General features: G+C 44.7%; 1 protein-coding gene and 1 pseudogene across 1 annotated transcript in view; one reads left to right on the forward strand and one right to left on the reverse strand.

Annotated features, from left to right (window-relative positions):
* The window catches only part of SIL1 (SIL1 nucleotide exchange factor), a 316,769-nt gene that overhangs the window by 250,537 nt on the left and 43,576 nt on the right, over nt 1-22,656 (reverse strand). The gene's annotated exons all lie outside the window — the stretch shown is intronic.
* Nucleotides 8,420-8,503, forward strand: LOC115934770 (uncharacterized; annotated as a pseudogene).

Here is a 22,656-nt window from a genome sequence, read left to right on the forward strand (position 1 = left end):
GGGTTGCTTCCACTTTTTGACTATTATGAATAATGCTGCTATGAGCATTCATATACACTTGACCCTTGAACAACACAAGTTTGAATTGCAAGGATCCACTTATATGCAGATTTTTTTTACCAAATGCAAATTGAAAATACAGTATTCGCAGGATGTGAAACCTGAGTATATGGAGGGCTGACTTTTTGTATACTCAGGCTCTGCAGAGCCAACTGCAGGACTTGAGTTTGCGTGGATTTTGATGTACTTGGGCATCTGGAACTAATCCTTTGCATACACTGAGTGTTGATCATACAAGGTTACCTAGAAGTGGAATTGCTGGATTGTATGGTAACTGTGTATGTCCCCATTCTTGAACCAATCACTGTGGCCTGAGAATAGAATGGTATGAATGATTTAAACCTAAGTCACAGGTTCTTTTTTGTTTGTTTGTTTGTTTGTTTTTTAAAGACGGGGTCTCACTTTGTTGCTCAGGCTGGAGTGCAGTGGCACAATCTTAGCTCACTGCAACCTCTTCCTCCCAGGTTCAAGTGATTCTCATGCCTCAGCCACCTGAGTAGCTAGGATTACAGGCGTGTACCACCACACCCAGCTAATTTTTGTATATTTAGTAGAGACAGGGTTTTGCCATGTTGGCCGGGCTAGTCTCAAACTTCTGGCCTCAAGTGATCCAACTGGCCCAGCTTCCCAAAGTGCTAGAATTACAGGTGTGAGCTACTGCACCCAGCTTACGCCACATGTTCTATTCCTGATGCTGAGGATGGAGTGGGTTTCATTAGGACCACATGGAATGAAAAGAAAATGATGGTTCACCAGGAAGAAATGGGGTACAGTTATCAGATGGAGCATGAATGGAATCTAGGCAGCAAATCTACAGATGGTCATTGCAAATTGCCATATTAATTGAATGTTCACTATGAGCCCGGCACTGTGTTAAGTACATGCATTATCTCATGTGACCTTTACGACAGCCTCATAAGGATTCTATTATTCTATTACTCCCCTACAGATGCAGAAACTGAGCTCAGAAAAGTTGAATAAGTTGTCCAAGTTTATATAGCTGAAAATTGAGTGTTTGAACCCAGGTCTGATGCAAAGTGTCAGAGAAAAACAGATCTTGAGTTAGGCTAAAATATACCTGCTAAAGCCTCTTTTGCATCATTTGCCCAATATTTTTATAATCATTGGGGAAGAGTCTGTGTAACCAAAAATTTCCTTTCACACCAAGGACAGGGAAGAACAGGTTTTTATCAAGAAAAAAATTCATAGTTGACATTTTTTCCCTTTAGATTTCCAAGTAAGCTTCCCAATTTTGTCAGATATCACATTATTGGCATTGAGATTAAGCAGCTATATTTCTCAGAAAGTCTCCATGCTTTTTGTCACCACTCATCTTTTTCTAACAGGCCTAGAAATTCAGCTAAATTCTGCTTGTCATGTGATTAGGAAGTGCAGAACTCCACACCATGCTCATAACCTCCTCCAGAAATGATTTACAAGAGCTCTTCTGTAGTCCTCATGATGAGGACCTGGGGCTAGGGATCTCTGACTCCCTACTCTCTACTCCTGTAGACCAGAACCCCAATGATGTGAGATGAATGGGACAGAAGATGTGAGGCAGCCAAAGAGTTGAAGAATATAAGAAGTTGCATTTCATTGCCACCACCCGCCACCAATTCCGAAATGTCAGTCCTTAGAGTATCACAGGAGAATAACCTCATATTAAACTGTATACTGTATTAAGCTTCATATTAAGCTGCAAGCTTTAGCACCACACCGACTCCTCCTTGGGAGACCCCATCCCACTACCCCTCCTCCCTAGTACACACACATCACCATCAAAGCAACTTGCATCCCAAACCCTTAAAAGATTTACTGCCAGTACGGCAGACAAATCAGTGAATACCCGGCAGTCGATTCCAAAGACAGGATGCTCATTTGCATGAGGAGTTGCATGTCATTTGCATTATATTTGCAATCCATTTGCATATCACGTCTGCCCTGTCAAAATGTACATAAATGCTTTATACTTTCACTTTTTTTATTTTCTAAAGAGGACTACGCCCCCACATCCTGCCCAGACTGTCTGGGGAAATTACTGGTTGAGTATTCCCAGCTTAATTGTGAAGAGCCTCACGTGCCATACTGAGGCAATTTCAAACTGTGGAAGAGCCCCAAGGATGTCAGAACCTAGCTTGAGAAACTTCATTCATTCATTTATTCAACATGTCTTTATTGAACACTTATGATGTGCACTGTTGTTCTAGGCGCTGCAGATATATCTGTAAATAATGAGATGAAAATAGTTGCAGCATTAAAAGTTAAATGCTGTCATTTCAGAAAATCACTTGGCACCAACCCAATCAATACATAATACAAGTGGAAAAAAAAAAAGGCACTAAAATCTCCTGAAAGTGCTTGGTTATAAGGTCATCTGGGTGTTACAGACTATGCTTATGTCGTTATTATTATTTTGTTAAGATTAATCCTGGCCGGGCATGGTGACTCAGCCTGTAATCCCAGCGCTTTGGGAGGCCAAGGTGGGAAGATTACTTGGGCTCAGAAGTTCGAGACCAGCCTAGGCAACATGGCAAAACCACGTCTCTATAAAAAATACAAAAATTAGCCAGGTGTGGCTATGCCTGTAGTCCCAGCTACTCTGGAGACTGAGGCAGGAGGATCACTTGAGCAGGGGAGGTCAAGGCTGCAGTGAGCCATGATCCTGCTACTGCATTCCTGCCTAGGCAACAGAGCAAGACCCTGTCTCAAAAAAAAAACAAAACAAAAGATTAATCCTGAAATTAAAACAAATAGTAAGCTCCTTATTTTTTTCTTTTCTTTTCTTTTTAAAATAGAAACAGGGCCTCACTATGTTGCCCAGGCTGGTGTCAAACTCCTGGGCTCAAGTGATCCTCCCACGTCGGCCTCCCAAAGTGTTGGGATTACAGGCGTGAGCCATTGTGTCCAGCCAGTAAACTTCTTAAAGTTTACTCAAGACACCTGAGAATGTGTCCCCAAGGGATCCATGAACTCCAAGTTTGAGAAACACCAATTAAGGATCCATTAAACAATTTAAATAGGGAAATAGCCTGGGTTTACATCTTAGATCACTCTGCAGCCATGTGGAGGGAACATTGGAAGGGGTGGAAGGCCAGAGGCAGATAAACCAGTAAAAGGCTTCAATAATCTAGGTGTGACTCAGATGTGGGACTGTCCACACTGTCACCCTCATAAATCCGGTGGCCCCTTCACTGATGTCCATCTGAAATCAAGTCACAACACACACTGGATGGCTTCAGAAGTTTTCAGTGAAAATTTGTACAGTCATGGGGGGTTCATAACATACATTGTTTCAATTGAAAATTCAGCTTTGAGGCGGTCACAGTGGTTCATGCCTGTAAGCCCAGCACTTTGGGAGACTGAGGCAGGCGGATCACTTGAGGTCAGGAGTTTGAGACAAGCCTGGCCAATATGATGAAACCCTGTCTCTACAATAGGACAATATGAGGGGTGGTCTCCTCCCTTACAGGGAGGCAGAGGTTGCAGTGAGCCAAGATCGCACCACTGCACTCCAGCCTGGGCGACAGAGTGAGACTCCAACTCAAAAAAAAAAAAAAAAGAACGAAACCCGGTTAGAATGGATTGCCTGGTTTAGATGCTCAGAGGTGCCCAGACAGAGTCTGGTTCAAAACCCAGGGTGATACCAACATATAAAGAGAAGAAGGGTAGTGAAGGGAAGCCCAAGGGGAGGACATGATGAGTGGGGTAGAAAGTATAGCAGAAACCAAGAGAAGAGTTTCAAGAAAGAAGGAGCCAGCAATATAAAACTCCACGGAGAGGTCCAGTATGAGGAAAACTGGAGAGAAGTCATTGGATCTAGCAATTAATGTGACTTTCTAAGAACAGTTTTGATGAGGTCTCATGTGAGACACTCTTTTTTTTTTTTTTTTTTTTTTGAGACAGAGTCTCACTCTGTCGCCCAGGCTGGAGAGTGCAGTGGCGAGATCTTGGCTCACTGCAAGCTTGCCTCCTGGGTTCATGCCATTCTCCTGCCTCAGCCTCCTGAGTAGCTGAGACTACGGGTGCCCGCCACCATGTCTGGCTAATTTTTTGTATTTTTTAGTAGAGACGGGGTTTCACGGTGTTAGCCAGGATGGTCTCAATCTCCTGACCTCGTGACCCACCCGCCTTGGCCTCCCAAAGTGCTGGGATTACAGGTGTGAGCCACCATGCCCAGCCAGAGACACTGCGAATTACCAACCCAAAAGCCATTTTCCCACTCTTCTTCCTTACTTGCCAAGACCAGCTCGGTTGTGGAGACCATAACCCAGCAGCACTAGAGGAATTAAAGACACACACACAGAAATATAGCGTGTGGAGCTGGGCACAGTGGCTCACGCCTGTAATCCCAGCACTTTGGGAGGCCAAGGTGGGTGGATCACGAGGTCAGGAGATTGAGACCATCCTGGCTAACATGGTGAAACCCTGTCTCTACTAAAAATACAAAAATTAGCCAGGCGTGGTGGCAGGCACCTGTAGTCCAGCTACTCGGGAGGCTGAGGCAGGAGAATGGTGTGAACCCAGGAGGCAGAGCTTGCAGTGAGCTGAGATCACACCACTGCACTCCAGCCTGGGCGAAAGTGCGAGACTCCATCTCAAAAAAAAAAAAGAAAAGAAAAAGAAATATAGCGTGTGGAGTGGGAAATCAGCGGTCTCACAGCCTTCAGAGCTGAGATCCTCAAACAGAGATTTACCCACATATTTATTGACAGCGATCCAGTGATAAGCATTGTTTCTGTAGATTGTAGATTAACTAAAGTATTCCTTACGGGAAATGAAGGGATGGGCCGAAATAAAGGGATGGGCTCTGGCTAGTTATCTGCAGCAGGAACATGTCCTTAAGGCACAGATCGTTCATGCTATTGTTTGTGGTTTAAAAACACCTTAAGTGGTTTTCTGTCCTGGGTGGGCCAGGTGTTCCTTGCCCTCATTCCGGTAAACCCACAACCTTCCAGTGTGGGTGTCATGGCCATCACGAGCATGTCACAGTGCTACAGAGATTTTGTTTATGGCCGGTTTGGGGGCCAGTTTATGGCCAGATTTGGGGGCCTGTTCCCAACACTTACTGGCAGGGACTGCCTCACATTATAAGGCCTCAAAACTGCTAGATACTTTGCCAACACCCCTCCCCCCACCTCCTTTAAACTTAGGGGTGGACATGTGACCCAGTTCTGGATAATGGAACTTAGGAGGAAGTTTTCTGGAAGATTCTGCAAAGGATTTTCCTCCCTAATATAATAAATATGCTTAGGGAGAAATCTCTAATTCCTTCTTTTTTTTCTTTTTTTGAGATGGAGTCTCCCTCTGTCACCCAGGCTGGAGTCCAGTGGCATGATCTCGACTCACTGCAACCTCTACCTCCCAGGTTCAAGTGATTCTCATGCCTCAGCCTCCCAAGTAGCTGGGATTAGAGGCGTGCACCATGATACCCAGCTAATTTTTGTATTTTTAGTAGAGACGGGGTTTCACCATGTTGGCCAGGCTGGTCTCAAACTCCTGACCTCAAGTGATCTGCCCGCCTCAGTCTCCCAACTGTGCTGGGATTACAGGCGTGAGACACCATGGCCGGCCATCCCTTGCTTTTCTTCCTTGGGAGTTGCCACGTGAGCTCATGCTATTCAGAGCTGTGACAGCCATCTTAGGACTATGAGAAATAAGCCCAAGAATGGAGCAAATACTTTGAAGACAGTGAAGAGGAAAATGAGAAAAGCCTGGCTATTTGATGACATTACTAATGGCTGAATTAACCAAACCTGGACCCACCTATCTCTGGGTTTCTTGTTATATGAGATAAATAAATGTCCTTACTACTTAATTCACTGTTGGTCAATTATTCCATTATTTACAACCATAATACATGGTGGCCAGAATTACAGTTATTGAGGAAGGAACGAAAAACAAGAAAGTAACGATACTAAGATATTCTCCAGTGGTTTCTAAATGCCAGTCAAAAAACCACCTGCATTAAAATCACATGGGGCTAGGTGCGATGGTGATAAGTTTACATGCCTGTAATGCTAACACTGAGAGGGTGAGGCAGGAGGATTGCTTGAATCCAGGAGTTTGAGACCAGCCTGAGCAAAAAAGGGAGACCCTGTCTCTACAAAAAATAAATAAAAATTTAAAAAACTTAGCCGGGTGTGTTGGTGTGTGCCTGTGGTCCCAGCTACCTGGGAGGCTGAGATGGAAGGATCACTTGAGCCCAGGAAGTTGAGGCTGCAGTAAGCCGTACGCCATGACCGCGCCATTGCACTCCAGCCTGGGCAACAGAGCAAGACCATGTGTCAAAAAAAAAGAAAAGAAAAATTACATGGGAGCTTCTTTATGTCCTTTACTCTGATAATATTCTGATTCAGTAAATTCAGCACAGAGCCCAGGGATCTTCCTCTTTAATAAGGGCCTCAACCAGTACACCATTTTGGAAAATCATTGTCACTTTTTTTTGTTTGTTTGTTTGAGATGGAGAATCTCGCTCTGTCACCCAGGCTGGAGTGCAATGGTGCAGTCTCGGCTCACTGCAACCTCCGCCTCCCGGGTTCAAATGATTCTCCTGCCTCAGCCTCCCAAGTAGCTGGGACTACAGGCGCCTGCCACCACACCCAGCTAATTTTTTTGTTGTATTTTTAGTAGAAACGAGGTTTCATTATGTTGGCCAGGCTGGTCTCAAAATCCTGACCTCGTGATCCCCCTGCCTCAGCCTCCCAAAGTGCTGGGATTACAGGCCATGAGCCACCGTGCCCAGACTTTGTTTTTTGGGTTGGTTTGGTTTTTTTAATTTTTTTTTTAGATGGAGTCTCGCTCTTGTTGCCCAGACTGGAGTGCAATGGCGTGATCTCCACCTCCCAGGTTCAAGGGATTCTCCTGCCTCAGCCTCCCGAGTAGCTGGGATTACAGGCACCTGCCACCATGCCCAGCTTTTTTTTATTTTTTTTATTTTTTTTTTTATTTTTAGTAGAGAGGGGGTTTCACCATGTTGGCCAGGCTGGTCTTCAGCTCCTGACCTCAGGTGATCCACCTGTTTTGGCCTCCCAAAGTGCTGGGATTACAGGCATGAGCCACCATGCCCAGCCTTTTGTTACTTTTTTTTTTTTTTTTTTTTTTTGAGACAGGGTTTTGCTTTGTTGCCTGGGCTGGAGTGTAGTGATTCAATCATAGCTTACTGCTGTCTTGAACTCCTGGGTTTAAGCAATTATCCCACTTTAACCTCCCGAGTAGCTAGGACTACAGGTACACACAACCATGTTCAGGTAATTTAAGAAAAAAACTTTTTTTTTTTGTAAAGATGGCGGTCTCACTCTGTTGTCTCACTGTGACGGAGACTCTGAGTCTCCAACTCCTGGCCTCAAGTGATCCTCCCACCTCGGCCTCCCAAAGGGCTGGGATTACAGGTGTGAGCCACTGCATCCAGCCTCACTTTCTTATAAAACTAAACATACACCTATCCTATGACTGGCAAATCCACTCTTAGATATTTTACCCAAGAAAAATAAAAACATATGTCCACAAAAAGACATGCATGAGAATGTCCATAGCAACTTTTTAAAAATATAGATAGGAGTCTTGCTTTGATGCACACGCTGGTCTCAAACACCTGGCTTCAAGCAATCCTCCCACTTCAGCCTCTCAAGGTGCAGGGATTACAGGTGTGAGCCACCCTGTCCAGCCCATAGCAACTTTATTTACAACAGCTAAAACTGGACACAACCTCAAATGATCGTAACAGGAGGACAAAACAAATTGTAGACAGGGGACAATCTATTATAAGGATTACCAGCCAGATGTGGTGGCTCATGCCTGTAATCCCAGCAGTTAGGAAGTCTGAGGCAGGAGGATCATTTGAGGCCATGAGCCTGAGACCAGCCCTGACTCTACAAAAAAATTTTAAATAGACAGGTGTGGTGGCACACAACTGTAGTCCTAGCTACTCGGGAGGCTGAGGTGAGAGGATTGGTTGAGCCCAAGAGTTCAAGGCTGCAGTGAGCTATGATTGTGCCACTGCACTCATTTGAGCAACAGAGCAAGACCCTGTCTCATAAAAACAAAACAAAACAAAACAAAAAGCCAGGCACAGTGGCTCACATCTGTAATCCCAACACTTTGGGAGGCCGAGGCAGGCAGATCGCGAGGGCAAGAGATCGAGACCATCCTGGCTAACATGGTGAAACCCTGTCTCTACTAAAAATACAAAAATTAGCTGGATGTGGCGGCGGGCACCTGTAGTCCCAGCTACTCTGGAGGCTGAGGCAGGAGAATCGTTTGAGCCTGGGAGGCAAAGGTTGCAGTGAGCCGAGATCTCACCACCACACTCTGGTCTGGCGACAGAGCGGGACTCTGTCTCAAAAAAAAAAAAAAAAGAAAGAAAGAAAATTAGAAAGGTACAGAGAAGATTAGCATGGTCCCTGAGCAAGGATGACAGCAAATTTGTGAAGCATTCTATATTTTTAAGAAAAGATTACTAAGTAGCATTGAAGGCCTGATCACAACTGAAAATCAGACATTGGAGCTAGTGAACATAGTTTCGTGGTTTTCTCTAGTAGCCTGGAGGCAAGAGGCAGAAACAGAGAAAATGAACCTTGTCTGATCTTCTTGTGGAAATTAGAGTAGGAGGGACAAAATGACCAGAGGCAAAGGAACTGGAGGTAGTAGTGAGAATGGAGGGAAAATGACTCTATTTGTCCAAGAGCAGTTTAGAAACATACTGTCTGGAGCGTCCCTTGTTCTGTTCCCCACACTTCTGTGCTTCATGCCTCCACCTGGACTCAAAGGTAAGAAAATCAGCTAATCCTCTTTGTATACTGGGACTCAGGCTTAAAGGAGAGAAGGTAGTAGAAGCCACAGTTCATGTTAAAAGGAGGCTCAGCAACAGATCCAGGGCAAGGCAGGGGTGCCTCTGAGATGTTGCTCTAATCTGGGAATGCCAGGAAGGGTAGGGGCAAATCCTGACTTTGTGTGGCCACCAAGGAGGAGGATGCTGCTCTGAGGGTTTGAGGAGCTGTCATCTGTGATGTGTGGCAACTCACGGCCTGAAAAATTAATTGGGCTGCTCCAGATAGGAAATAAAATGAAAATTCTGTCCAAGCAGGTGTCCCACTAACTCAGCAGGAAGCTGGGAACTGATTTGCATGTTCCAACATCCTCTTCTCTCTCCCTTCTCTGTAGTCACAGCTGGTTTTACGCTGCTCTCCAGGGAGGGGCATCAGAGATGTACAGTCTTACAGAGCTGGGAAAGAGGCTTCCTTGGGAGAGAAGTCCAGGAAAAGAGAATGGAAATGGTTGTACCATTACAACTCTAACTTCACTTCCTCTCTGTCCCTGCAGGCTCAGTAGAAGGAAAAAGAAATAAACTAACACTTGTGAAAGGTCTACTTCATGTTTGGGCATGGTGGCCCATGCCTGTAATCCTAGCACTTTGGGAGGCCTAGGTGGGTGGATCACTTGAGGTCAGGAGTTCGAGACCAACCTGGCCAACATGGTGAAACCCTGTCTCTACCAAAAATACAAAAATGAGCTGGGTGTGGTGGCGGTTGCCTGTAATCCCACATACTTGGGAGGCTGAGGCAGGAGAATCGCTTGAACCTGGGAGGCAGAAGTCGCAGCGAGCTGGGATGGCACCACTGCACTCCAGCCCGGACAACAGAGCAAGACTCCATCTCAAAAAAAAAAAAAAAAAAGGTCTACTTTGTGTCTAGCCCTATGCTAAAGACTTTCACATTAATCTTCCCAACAACTCTGCAAGTCCAAAATCATACTCATTCCTACACATAAGGAAAACAGAGTTTGGGGGAGCAGAAATATCACACAGCTAGCAAGGGGCAAGCCAGGGACCCAACACAGGGCAGTCTCACTCAAACTCTGAACTTTTTCTACTCTAGTAAGCTGAGTCATGTTTTCTGTGTGTATTAAAGATTAATTGACCCTATGGTTAGTGTAGGCACTGCACACAGTTTGTTGAGCACTGACGTGTGGGAGAGGGCTCAACTGCCCAATTCTCAGGGCACCTAGGGACACACAGACCAATGACTGAGACTGTTATTCACCAATAATAATAACAACATCAACAATGAGATCCACCATTTCTTGAGATTTTACTAAGTGGTGAGCAACGTTTTAAGTGCTTTATATGTATTATCTAATATTTATTCTCACCATAACCCTGAGAGGGAGCCAACAATTATTCTTTCAAGAATCCATGGAACATCTAAGAAAACTGATCGCATGCTAGGCCTGAAAGCACATCTCATCAGAAACCAAAAAATCAATTTGTTAGCAGCCGAACATATCTGAGTCACAAGTCACATGGCACCAGAGTATATTACCAGTGGCGAATCTGTATGGGTCTGCAGCAATGTTGATTCTTGCCTCCTCAAAAGAAATAATTTGACCAAGGGGCATAAGACAGAAGGAGAGACCGAGGCAAGTTTTAGAGCAGGAGTGGAAGTTTATTACAAAACTTTAGAGCAGGAATGAAACGAAGTAAAATACAATTGGCACTGGGTGTGGGGGCTCACGCCTGTAATCCCAGCACTTTGGGAGGCAGAGGTGGGCAGATCACCTGAGGTCAGGAGTTCGAGACCAGCCTGGCCAACATGGTGAAACCCTGTCTCTACTAAAAATACAAAAACTAGCTGGTCATGGTGATGTGCGCCTGTAATCCCAGCTACCTGGGAGGCTGAGACACGAGAATCGCTTGAACCCGGGAGGCAGAGGTTGCAGTGAGCCAATATTTGAGACTCTGTCTCAAAAAAAAAACACAAAGGAAGTAAAGTACACTTGAGAGATCACATGCATGGGTTTTATATATTGCCATACTTGTAGGGTCTTGAGTTATTTCTCCCCTGATTCTTCCCTTGGGGCCTTGGGGTGGGCTGTCTGCGTGAGCAGTGGCCTGCTAGCACTTGGGAAGGGAGCATATGCAGTGTGCTTACTGGAGTCATAGCATGCTCACTTGAGGCGTTCTTCCCTTACCAGTCTAGCATCTCTAGAGCAAGGTCATATACCAGTTAAACTCCACCATTTTGCCCCTTAAACTGCATTCTTGGGCCCCCTCGCTCAACTCCTGAGATCTTACCAGAAAGCCGCTGATAGCAGTTTCAGGTGTTTTCTATATATTAGGAGACTGCCTTTCCCTGTCACTGGCTGTCACCAACTATTTGTTTAGAGAGACAGTTAACAACTGCCTAACCATCACCTGATGGTCACCTGGCATTCCTGTTGTATGAGAGCAGCCCTCTCCTGCCCTGCTTATGCCTGACTAAGCTACCTATTGTAACAAATTGACCACTTTCTCTAATCAAAATAGAATTCAATGCCAGGCACAGTGGCTCATGCCTGTAATTCCAGCTCTTTGGGAAGCTGGGGTGGGGGGATCATGAGCCCAGGAGTTTGAGACCAGCCAGGGCAACATAGTGAGACCTCATCTCTACAAAAAATAAAAAATCCTTCATCAGCTTAGGGAGATAAGATAAAAATAAAAATAAAAATTAATTAATTAAAAATAAAAAAATTTAGCTGGGTATGGTGGCACATGCCTGTGATCCCAGCTACTCAGGAGGCTGAGGTGGGAGGATTGCTTGAGCCCAGGAGGTCAAGACTGCAGTGAGCTGTGATCACACCACTGCACTCTATTCTGGGTGACAGAATGACACACCATTTCCAAAAAAGCAAAAAGAAACACAACAAAATAGAACTCAGTGACAGATAACAAGAGCCCCATGCATTTGGAAACATTTCTAGAATTATGGGATAAAAAATAAATCAAAATGCAGATATTTCTAAATAAAAAATAGCCATAGAAGACAAACTTGTATTTAAAGGGAAATGTATGGCTTTAAATGCTCATATGAGAAAAGCAAGCTGGGTGTGGTGGCTCACTGCTGTAATCCCAGCACTTTGGGAGGCTGAGGCAGGCGGATCACCTGAGGTCAGGAGTTCGAAACCAGCTTGGCTAGCCTGAGGAAACCCTGTCTCTACTAAAAATACAAAAATTAGCCGGGTGTGGTAGCATGCACCTGTAATCCCAGCTACTTGGGAGGCTAAGGCAGGAGAATTGCTAGAAGCAGAAGTTGCAGTGAGCTGAGATTGCGCCATTGTACTCCAACTGGGCGACAGAGTGAAACTCCATCTCATAAATAAATAAATAAATAAAAATACAAAAATTAGCTGGGCATGGTGGCGGGCACCTCTAATCCCAGCTACTCAGGAGGCTAAGGCAGGAGAATAGCTTGAACCCGGGAGGCAAAGGTTGCAGTGAGCCAAGATTGCACCATTGCACTCTAGCCTGAGCGACAAGAGCAGAAAAAAAAATAGAGATACTATAGAGAATCAACAACATTTTTTTGACAAGCTCAATCAAGAAAAAGGCATAGATAAACAATATCAAAACATTTAAAAGGGCTGGGTGCGGTGGCTCATGTCTGTAATCCCAGCATTTTGGGAGGCCGAAGCAGGCAGATTACCTGAGGTTGGGAGTTCCAGACCAGCCTGACCAACATGGCGAAACCTCGTCTCTACTAAAAATACAAAAATTAGCCAGGCATGGTGACTGGCCCCTGTAATTCCAGCTACTTGGGAGGCTGAGACATGAGAATAGCTTGAACCCGGGAGGCGGAGGTTGCAGTGAGCTGAGATCACGCCACTGCACTCCAGCCTGGACAACAGAGCGAGGCTCCATCTCCAAAAAAAAAAAAAAAAAAAAAAAATTTAAAAGAAGATATAGCTGTATAGCAGAAAATTTAAAGTCATAAGAGAACACTGTAAAAAAATTTTAAAGCAATAAGTTTGAAAATTTTGATGAAATGGGTAATTTTCCTTAAAATGGGAAAAAAAATCCTATAATGGAGATATTATTATTTCTTTTCCACAGATAAGAAAACTGAGAAGCAGAGAAATAACTTGGTCAGATTCCCATAGCTAGTAAGAGACAGAGTCTAGATTTGAAGGCCCAAGCAGTGGACTTCTGATTCATCTTCCCTCTTTCCCTCCCACAAACATTTACACTGAGTACCTACTAGACACCAGTGATTGTGCTAGGGATTACAGGGATAAAAGACAAAATTCTTGCCCTCTGGAAGCTCCCAGCCTAGGAGACAAGACTGGGCCAAGACTAGGATAAGTAAAGCACCCAGGGCACAAGATTTAAAGATGTGTTCATTCTCACTTGCAAAACAACTTAAATTTTGTGCCCTTGCCCTGGCTCTCCTAATAAGCATAACCACAACTGCAAAAATACATGCTTTCAACAACTTGAAGCCAGTAAGACTTCTCTGAGCTCCAGATGTGAGGAAAGGGCATTCTAGGCAGGGAGACTAGTACGAGCAAAGGACAGAGCAGAGAAGCAGCATGATCCCTGATGGGAACTACAAGCAGTTTGGTATTTCTGAGGCACACAAATCAATGCAAGGTGGAGAATGGCAAGAAGAGAGGGTGGAGGAGTGGCCAAGGTCCAGGTCATCACAGGCACTTTATATCATGCTAAGGAGCTTAGACTTTACCCTAAGGGTTTAAGCAAGGGAGTGACACAGGCATAACAGTATTTTACAATAATTCTTCTGACAGGAATGTAGATGGTGGTGGGGATGGAAACATGGCAGAAAGCGGACAGATGAGTTACATGGCTGCAGCAGCATCCAGGCAAGAGAGGAAGAGAGCCTGCAGCAGGGCAATAGTAGTTGAAATGAAGAAAAGGAAATGGGTTTGAAAAATATTTGAGATGCAAAATAGGCAGGACTTAGTGGTTGATTGGATGTGGGAGGTGAAAGTGTGGAAGGAATTATGAATGAGGCCCCTCATCACCTAGTTTTCAACCTGAATAACTAGAGAGTATAGTAGTGGCAGCAACATCCATCCATCTGTTTCTCAATTCATTCATACACACAATAATGTGTCCATCTGGTTAGTATTAATTCATTCATTTGTCCATTCATACATCCATGTATCCATCTATCAATACAACTATACTTTGATCAAATTCTTATAACATCATGAAGAATGCATATGTAAAAAGGCACAATACTTGGCCTTACTAATGTATTCATTCATTCACTAAGCTTTTATTGATATCCTCCTGTGTGCCAGATACTATTCTAGGTAATGAAGATATAGCAGTGAACAAGCAGAAAAGGTCCTGATTTTAAAGGCCTAATGTTCTAGTGGGAGATACAGATAGAATGCAAAGAAATAACAATTTATTTTTTTTTTAGATACAGAGTTTCACTCTTGTTGCCCAGGCTGAAGTGCAGTGGCACTATCTCGGCTCACTGCAACCTCTGCCTCCTGGGTTCACTGCAACGTCCGCCTCCTGGATTCAAGCGATTCTCCTGCCTCAGCCTCCTGAGTAGCTGGGATTACAGGTGTCTGCCACCACGCCCAGCTAATTTTTTGTATTTGTAGTAGAGTTGGGGTTTCACCAGGTTGGCCAGGCTGGTCTCGAACTCCTGACCTCAGGTGATCCACGCGCCTCGGCCTCCCAAGTGCTGGGATTACAGGCGTGAGCCACTGCACCTGGCCAGAAATAACAATTTTAGATATGAAACATCTTTGTAATAAAATAAACCAGGCTCCTTGGAAATATGGCTGATTTTAGGTTGGGGCAGGAAATATATAATGTGAGCCTGGAGAATCTTGTAGTATCAGAAGGAAAGGAAGGGTTCAGACAAAAACACATGTTGGGAGTGTGTCAAAGAGACATAGGAACCAACTGAAAGAACTACCAGTGACCAAAACTGGAACCATTTGAGCAACAAAATGAAGCATTATTGGATTAAAACTCAAAGTACAAAATAAATATCCATAAGTATATACTGATGTAAATTAATTAACTGAATAAACAAAAGGCAAAGAGAAAAATCTTTCTTGCAGAATTCCAAATTTAGACACTTATCCCTCAAGAACGTGGATTACAACTCCCCACTCCTTCAGTGTAGGCTGTGAATAGTAACTTCATTCCAAAGAATGAATGGCAAGGAATGGGAAGAGGGAGATAAAGGACTAACTTTATAGCGTTGAAACCTGGCAAACGTAAGCTTAGGTGATCAAGCTTAAAATCAATAGTAATAAGTCATGTTGCTTGATATGATGTGATGAGAATGTCACTTTATTTCTGTGGTCTTCCTTCCAAAACTCCATAACCCTAATCATGAGAAAAACTTAGATAAATCCCAGTCAAAGCACGTTCTACAAAATATTTGACCAATACTCCTCCCAAGTGTTAAGATCATCAAAAATGGAAAAAGTCTGACTGCCGGGCACAGTGGCTCACACCTGTAATCCCAGCACTTCAGGAGGCCAAGGCGAGTGGATTGCTTGAGCCCAGGAGTTCGAGACTAGCCTGGACAACATGGTGAAGTCCTGTCTCTACAAAAAATACAAAAATTCGTGGGTGTGATCATGCACACCTGTAGTCCCAGCTACTTGAGAGGCTGAGGTGGGAGGATCGCTTGAGCCCAGGAGGTCGAGGTTCAGTGAGCCGTGATTGCACCACTGCACTCCAGCCTGGGTGACAGGGTGAAACCTCGTCTCAGAAAAAAAAAAAAAAGAAAAAAAGTGGCTCAGAGCATGTGAGGAACGTGGGGGTCTGCAAAATTTATCAGGCACAGAGAGAGACATGAGCCTGAGACTCAGTTACATCCCCCAACCCATGGCTGGTGGAAATTGTTTAAAGGTATTTTGTTTTTCTTCTTCCCTTTAGTTTCAGATTAGCTGATAAATTATCTAAAATGTTGCCACAAGTTGCACAATGTGATCCTCACTCATTATTTTCACGTTCCTGGAATTTGTGATACAAAGAACAATTATAGCCAATCGATAGCTTATGTTATTTTAATGAACCAATAAGTTATTGGTAAACAATTTAGGAACTATCCTCTCCCTTCTTTTTTCTTTTTAACCTCTTAAAAACTCTCTTGTAATTGCTGCTAATTAGAGCATATATTCAGGGCAACTGGAACCTATGACTCTGGGCTATGGTTTTCAACCTTGGTCTAAATAAATTATCTATATTAACTTTGCTTCATTTTATTCTTTTAGGTCAACAGTGCCATATTAATGTAAGATGATAATAGAGGGGGAAACTAGGTGTGCAGTGTATAGGAACTCTATACTGTCTTTCCAACTTTCCTGTAAATCTAAAACTATTCTAAAATTAAAAGTTTGCCGAGGTGCAATAGCTCACACCTGTAATTCCTCACTATGCCAGGCCAATGAGGGAGTGTTAGTCTCCCCAGTGCACCACAGTGTAGCGGTCTCTTGTTGTGAAGTATCACCTGGAGTTCTTTGTCTGATAACCAAGAGAAATAAGGAGAACGGACACAAAGGGTGAGGTTGGAGCAAAAGTTTAACAAGCAAAAGAAGAAGGCTTGGCCGGGCATGGTGGCTCACGCCTGTAATCCCAGCACTTCAGGAGGCCAAGGTGGACAGATCACCTGAGGTGGGGAGTTCAAGACCAGCCTGACCAACGTGGAGAAACGCTGTCTGTACTAAAAATACAAAATTAGCCGGGCGTGGTGGCGCATGCCTGTAATCCCACCTGTAATCCCAGCTACTCAGGAGGCTGAGGCAGGAGAATCGCTTGAACCTGGGAGGTGGAGGTTGCGGTGAGCCGAGATCACGCCATTGCACTCCAGCCTGGGCAACAAGAGTGAAACTCGGTCTCAAAAAAAAAAAAAAAAGAAAAGAAAGCTCTCAAGAGGAGAGGGGACCCAGAAGAGGGTTGCTGTATTTACAGTTGAATGCAAAAGCTTTTATAAGAAACAGATGAGAGCTTGGCATCTCATTTGCATGTGGCACGAATTTCTGGTAGCTCCACCCCATCCTCCGAGTGCACATGTGGGCCCTTAGCTTGATTTACTCTATATTGCTTTTTTTCCCCTTACTGTGCATGTGTCAGAGGACAGAATTTTGCATTGCGGGCAGGTGTGGGCAAGTCTCCTGTGTAGCCTTTCTTATCTATGCGGCTGGGCATGTGTGGGCAAGTCTCCTGTGTAGCCTTTCTTATCTATGCAGCTGTGGGAATGTCTTAGACAAGCGCCTCTGTGCAAGCTCTCTTATCTGTGTCTGCAGGGTGTTCTTTTGTTTTGAAGAATTCAACCAAGGACCCACCCTAACTGCCTGCCTGACCAGCTTCTTTCTTTCTCCTCTCTCAGGAGGATCCCTTAAGGCCAGGAGTTAGAGATCAGCCTGGGCAATACAGTGAGACCCATCGCAAAAAAAAAAAAAAAAAGGCCAGGCACAGTGGCTCACGCCTGTAATCTCAGCACTTTGGGAGGCCAAGGCAGGCAGATCACGAGGTCAGGAGATCGAGACCATCCTGGTTAACATGGTGAAACCCCGTCTCTACTAAAAATACAAAAAAATTAGCTGGGTGTGGTGGCGGGCGCCTGTAGTCCCAGCTACTCAGGGGGCTGAGGCAGGAGAATGGCGTGATCCCGGGAGGTGGAGAGCTTGCAGTGAGCTGAGATTGCACCACTGTACTCCAGCCTGGGTGACAGAGTGAGACTCCGTCTCAAAAAAGAAAAAAAATTAGCTGGAAGTGGTGGTGCATGCCTATAGTCCCAGTTACTCAGGAGGATCACTCGAGCCCAAGAGTTCAAGGCTGCAGTGAGCTATGATCCTGTCTCTGCACTCCAGGCTTGGTGAAAGAGCAAGACCCTGTCTCGTAAGTAAATAAATAAGGTTTTTTAATTTTTTTTAATTTTCAAAATTTATTTATTATTTTTTTACAACCCATATGCTATGGAATATGTTTTTCAAATTATTATTAATAATTTTTTTCCAGATGGAGTCTCGTTCTGTCACCCAGGCTGGAGTGCAGTGGCACGATCCTGGCTCACTGCAACCTCAACCTCCCAGGTTCAAGCAATTCTCCTGTCTCAGCCTCCCAAGTAGCTGGGACTACAGGCACCTGCCACCAAGCCCCACTAATTTTTGTATTTTTAGTAGAGACAGGGTTTCACCATGTTGGCTAGGCTGGTCTCGAACTCCTGACCTCAAGTGATCCACCCGTCTCGGCCTCCAAAAGTCCTGGGATTACAGGTGTAAGCCACTGTGCCCAGCCCAAGTTTATTTTTTAAAAAGTGCTTTGAAGGCTAGGCACGGTGGCTCACGCCTGTAATCCCAGCACTTTGGGAGGCCGAGGCAGGTGGATCACTTGAGGTCAAGAGTTTGAGCCCAGCCTGGCCAACATAGTGAAACCCTGTCTCTACTAAAAATACAAAAATAGCTAGACGTGGTGGCAAATGCCTGTGATCCCAGCCACTTAGGAAGCTGATGTACAAGAATCACTTGAACTCAGGAGGCAGAGGTTGCAGTGAGCCAAGATCGTGCCACTGCATTCCAGCCTACGTGACAGAGGGAGACTCTGTCTCAAAAAAAAAAAAAAAAAAAAAAGTGCTTTGAAGAAAAATAAAGCCAGGTATGGGATAGCAAGTGCTGGAATGGTGCCTACCTTAGATGATGGTCAAGGAAGGCCTCTCAAAAGTGATACTAGAACAGAGTCTGAGTGAAGTAAGAAGATGAGCCAAGGACATATTACAAGAAAGACTTGACCGGGCAGAAGGATCAGCAGATGCAAAGATTTTTGAGATTAGGGCATGTTTAGTGTGCTCGTGGTTAATGAGCCTGGAGAAGAGGAAATGTAGGCAAGGGCCAGATCATGTGGGGGCTTTATTTTATTTTATTAATTGCGGAAAAATACACATACAATTTATCTTTTTTTTTTTTTTTTTGAGATAGAGTCTCACTCTGTCACCCAGGCTGGAGTGCAGTGGCGCGATCTCGGCTCACTACAAGCTCCGCCTCCCAGCTTCATGCCATTCTCCTGCCTCAGCCTCCTGAGTAGCTGGGACTACAGGCGCCCGCCACCACGCCCAGCTAATTTTTTTATATTTTTAGTAGAGACGGGGTTTCACCATGTCAGCCAGGATGATCTCGATCTCCTGACCTCACAATCTAGCCCATCTCGGCCTCCCAAAGTGCTGGGATTACAGGCGTGAGCCACCGCACCCAGCCACAATTAACTATCTTAACCACTTTTAAGTTACAGTTTTCAGCCAGGTGCAATGGCTCACGCCTATAATCCCATCACTTTGGGAGGGCAAGGTGGGTGGATTACCTGAGGTCAGGAGTTGGAGACCAGCCTGACCAACATAGTGAAACCCCACTGCTACTGAAAAATGCAAAATTAGGCCTGGTGTGGTGGTTCACACCTGTAATCCCAGCACTTTAGGAGGCCGAGGCATGTCACCTGAGGTCAGGAGTTCGAGACCAGCCTGGCCAACATGATGAAACCCGTCTGTACTAAAAATATAAAAAATTAGCTGGGCATGGTGGCAGGCACCTGTAATCCCAGCTACTCAGGAGGCTGAGGCAGGAGAATTGCTTGAACCCAGGAGGCAGAGGTTGTAGTGAGCCAAGATCGTGCCATTGCACTCCAGCCTGGGCAACAAGAGCAAAACTCCATCTCAAAAAACAAAAACAAAATAGAAAATACAAAATTAGCTGGGCGTGTTGGCACATGCCTGTGATCCCAGCTACTTGGGAAGCTAAGGCAAGAGAATTGCCTGAACCCGGGAGGCGGAGGATGCAGTGAGCTCAGATCACGCCATTGCACTCCAGCCTGGGCAACAAGAGCGAAACTCTGTCTCAAAATAAATAGATAAATAATTAAAACAAACAAACATAGAAAAGGTACAGTAAAAATATAGTATTATAATTTTTTTTTTTTGAGATGGAGTTTCACTTTTGTCACCCAGGCTGGAGTGCGATGGCGTGATCTTGGCTCACTGCAAACTCCGCCTCCCAGGTTCAAGCGATTCTCCTGCCTCAGCCTCCCGAGTAGCTGGGATTACAGGTGCCTGCCACCATGCCTGGCTAATTTTTCTATTTTTAGTAGAGACAGGGTTTCATCATGTTGGCCAGGCTGGTCTCAAACTCCTGACCTCAAGTGATCCGCCCACCTCAGCCTCCCAAAGTGTTGGCATTACAGGCATGAGCCACTGGGACCAGCCACAGGATTATAATCTTATGGGACGACCATTGTATATCTGGTCCATTCCTGACCAACATGTCATTATGCATATGCAATACTTTTTGCATTTTTTGGTAGCAACAGAGTTTTGCCATGTTGCCCGGGCTGGTCTGGAACTCTTGAGCTCAAGCGATCCCCCCACCTCAGCCTCCCAAAGTGTTGGGATTATAGGTGTGAGCCACCGTGCCTGCAGCTGGCCTAGATATGTTTAGATACACAGATACTTACCAGTGTGTCATATATTCAGTATGGTGACATGCCATACAGGTTTGTAACCTTGGAGCAATAGGCTATACCATAAAGCCTAGGTGTGTGGTGGGCTATCCCATCTAGGTTTTTTTTTTTTTTTTGAGACAAAGTCTTGCTCTGTCGCCCAGGCTGGAGTGCAGTGGCATGATCTTGGCTCACTGTAGCCTCCAACTCCTGGGTTAAAGCAATTCTCCTACCTCAGCCTCCCAAGTAGCTGTGACTACAGGCCTGCACCACTATGACCCACTAATTTTTGTATTTTTTTGTTCGTTTGTTTGTTTTTGAGATGGAGTTTCACTCTTGTTGCCTAGGCTGGAGTGCAATGGTGTGATCTCGGCTCACTGCAACCTCTGCCTCCTGGGTTCAAGCGATTCTACTTCCTCAGCCTCCTGAGTAGCTGGGACTACAGGCACATGCCACTGCCCCCAACTAATTTTTGTAGTCTTTTGTAGAGATGGGGTTTTGCCATGTTGACTAGGCTGGTCTCGAACTCCTGACCTCAGGTGATCCACCCACCTTGGCCTCCCAAAGTGCTAGGATTACAGGCGTGAGCCACCATGCCCAGCCCCCATCTAGGTTTCTATGATGTTTGCACAATGACAAAATCACCTTACAACTCATTTCTCAGAGGGTATCTCCATTGTCAAGCAAGTCATGACTGTGTACAATTGATTTAGCCATTCTCTCATTGGTGCGTATTTGGGTTATTTCCAACTTGGGGCTATTATGAGGAAGATTTCTTTGAACATGTCTTTTTGTAGATGTATGCACTCATTTATCTTCAGTAGTTACCTACGAGTAGATTAATAGGTAATACAAAAGGTGTATGTTTAGCTTTAATAGAAACTGCCAGGTACCTGCCAGGTTACCTAAGTGCATGTATCAGTTTACATTCCCACTAGCAGCGGGTGAGTATTACAGTTGCTCCATATCCTTGTCTACACTTGGTGTTGTCAGAATTTTAGCATTCTCATTGGTATGTAATGGTATCTCAATGTGGATTTAATTTGCATTTCTGAAATTGCCTTTGTAAAATTATGACAGTAAAAGAAGTCTGACATGGCTCGTTCTATCTTGCTTCTAACCTGTAAACCATCTCTGCTCATTCTTGAGCATAGGCCAAGCCAACCATGGGAGGAATTATAGTTGATAGTTTAACTTGAAAGCAAGGATGATAATAGTCCTTGCCTAAAACCAGCCACCTCCTTGCTCAGGGACCAAAAACCAGCTTTGTAAAACTAATGAAAGACCACGGGATTAGGATTATGGGAGGAGGCTCAATTCTGCTAAAATGTAGGCATAGTTTCTATAATCCCTTACTACTCAGGAGTCATGTGACCAGAGGCCACAGGATTTGTGACTTCCCCAATTGCTCCTACAGATAACATCACTATTGTAGAATCTAAGATTGGTCTTTTGAGATTATTTTAGATATTTTGGCAAACAACTGATCCTGCCCAATCCTGAGACTCATGACTTAATGGGTCCTGTGACCCCACCCAAAGGCAGACTCAGTGCAGGAGAACTGTTTTCCACACCCCAGTGATTTCATGCCCAACCAATCTGCAGCACCCATTCCCTGGCCCTCTGCCCATCAAATTGTCCATCAAAACCATCATCTCTGAGTTCTTAGAGAGATTTCATTTCTCCTGTGCGGCCTTGCATCAATTAAACTTTTTTGTTGTTGAGACAGGATCTTGCTCTGTCACCCAGGCTGGAGTGCAGTGGCACAATCTCAGCTTACTGCAGCCTCAACTTCCTGGGCCCAAGTGATCCTCCCACCTCAGCCTCCTGAGTAGCTGGGACCACAAGCACTCACCACTTTCCTAGCTTTTTATTATTTATTTATTTTGGTAGAGATAGGGTCTCCCTGTGTTGCTCAGGCTGGAAACTCTTTACTGCTACACCACAGTTTCAGTGAACTGGTTTTGTCTGTGCAGTGGGAAGGAAGAACTTGTTGAGTGATTACATTTCCTCAAAGAATAATAATGTTGAGTAGCTTCTCTCTTTTTTTTCATGAATAAAATAGGGTTCCTTTTTTTTTTGAGCACCTTCTCATTGGACAACTTTGAGAAGAAGGCAGATAAGATTTGTCTTAATAGTCTTTTTTTTTTTTTTTTTTGAAATGAAGTCTCACTCTATTGCCCAGGCTAGAGTGCAGTGGCACAATCTCAGCTCACTGCAACCTTCACCTCCTGGGTTCAAGCAATTCTCCTGCCTCAGCCTCCCCAGTAGTTGAGATTACAGGTGCCCACCACTGTGCCCAGTTAATTTTGGTATTTTTAGTAGACACAAGGTTTTGCCATGTTGGCCAGGCTGGTCTTGAA

Source organism: Gorilla gorilla, chromosome 4, assembly GCF_029281585.2.
Source record: "Gorilla gorilla gorilla isolate KB3781 chromosome 4, NHGRI_mGorGor1-v2.1_pri, whole genome shotgun sequence".
Classification (NCBI taxonomy): domain Eukaryota; kingdom Metazoa; phylum Chordata; class Mammalia; order Primates; family Hominidae; genus Gorilla; species Gorilla gorilla.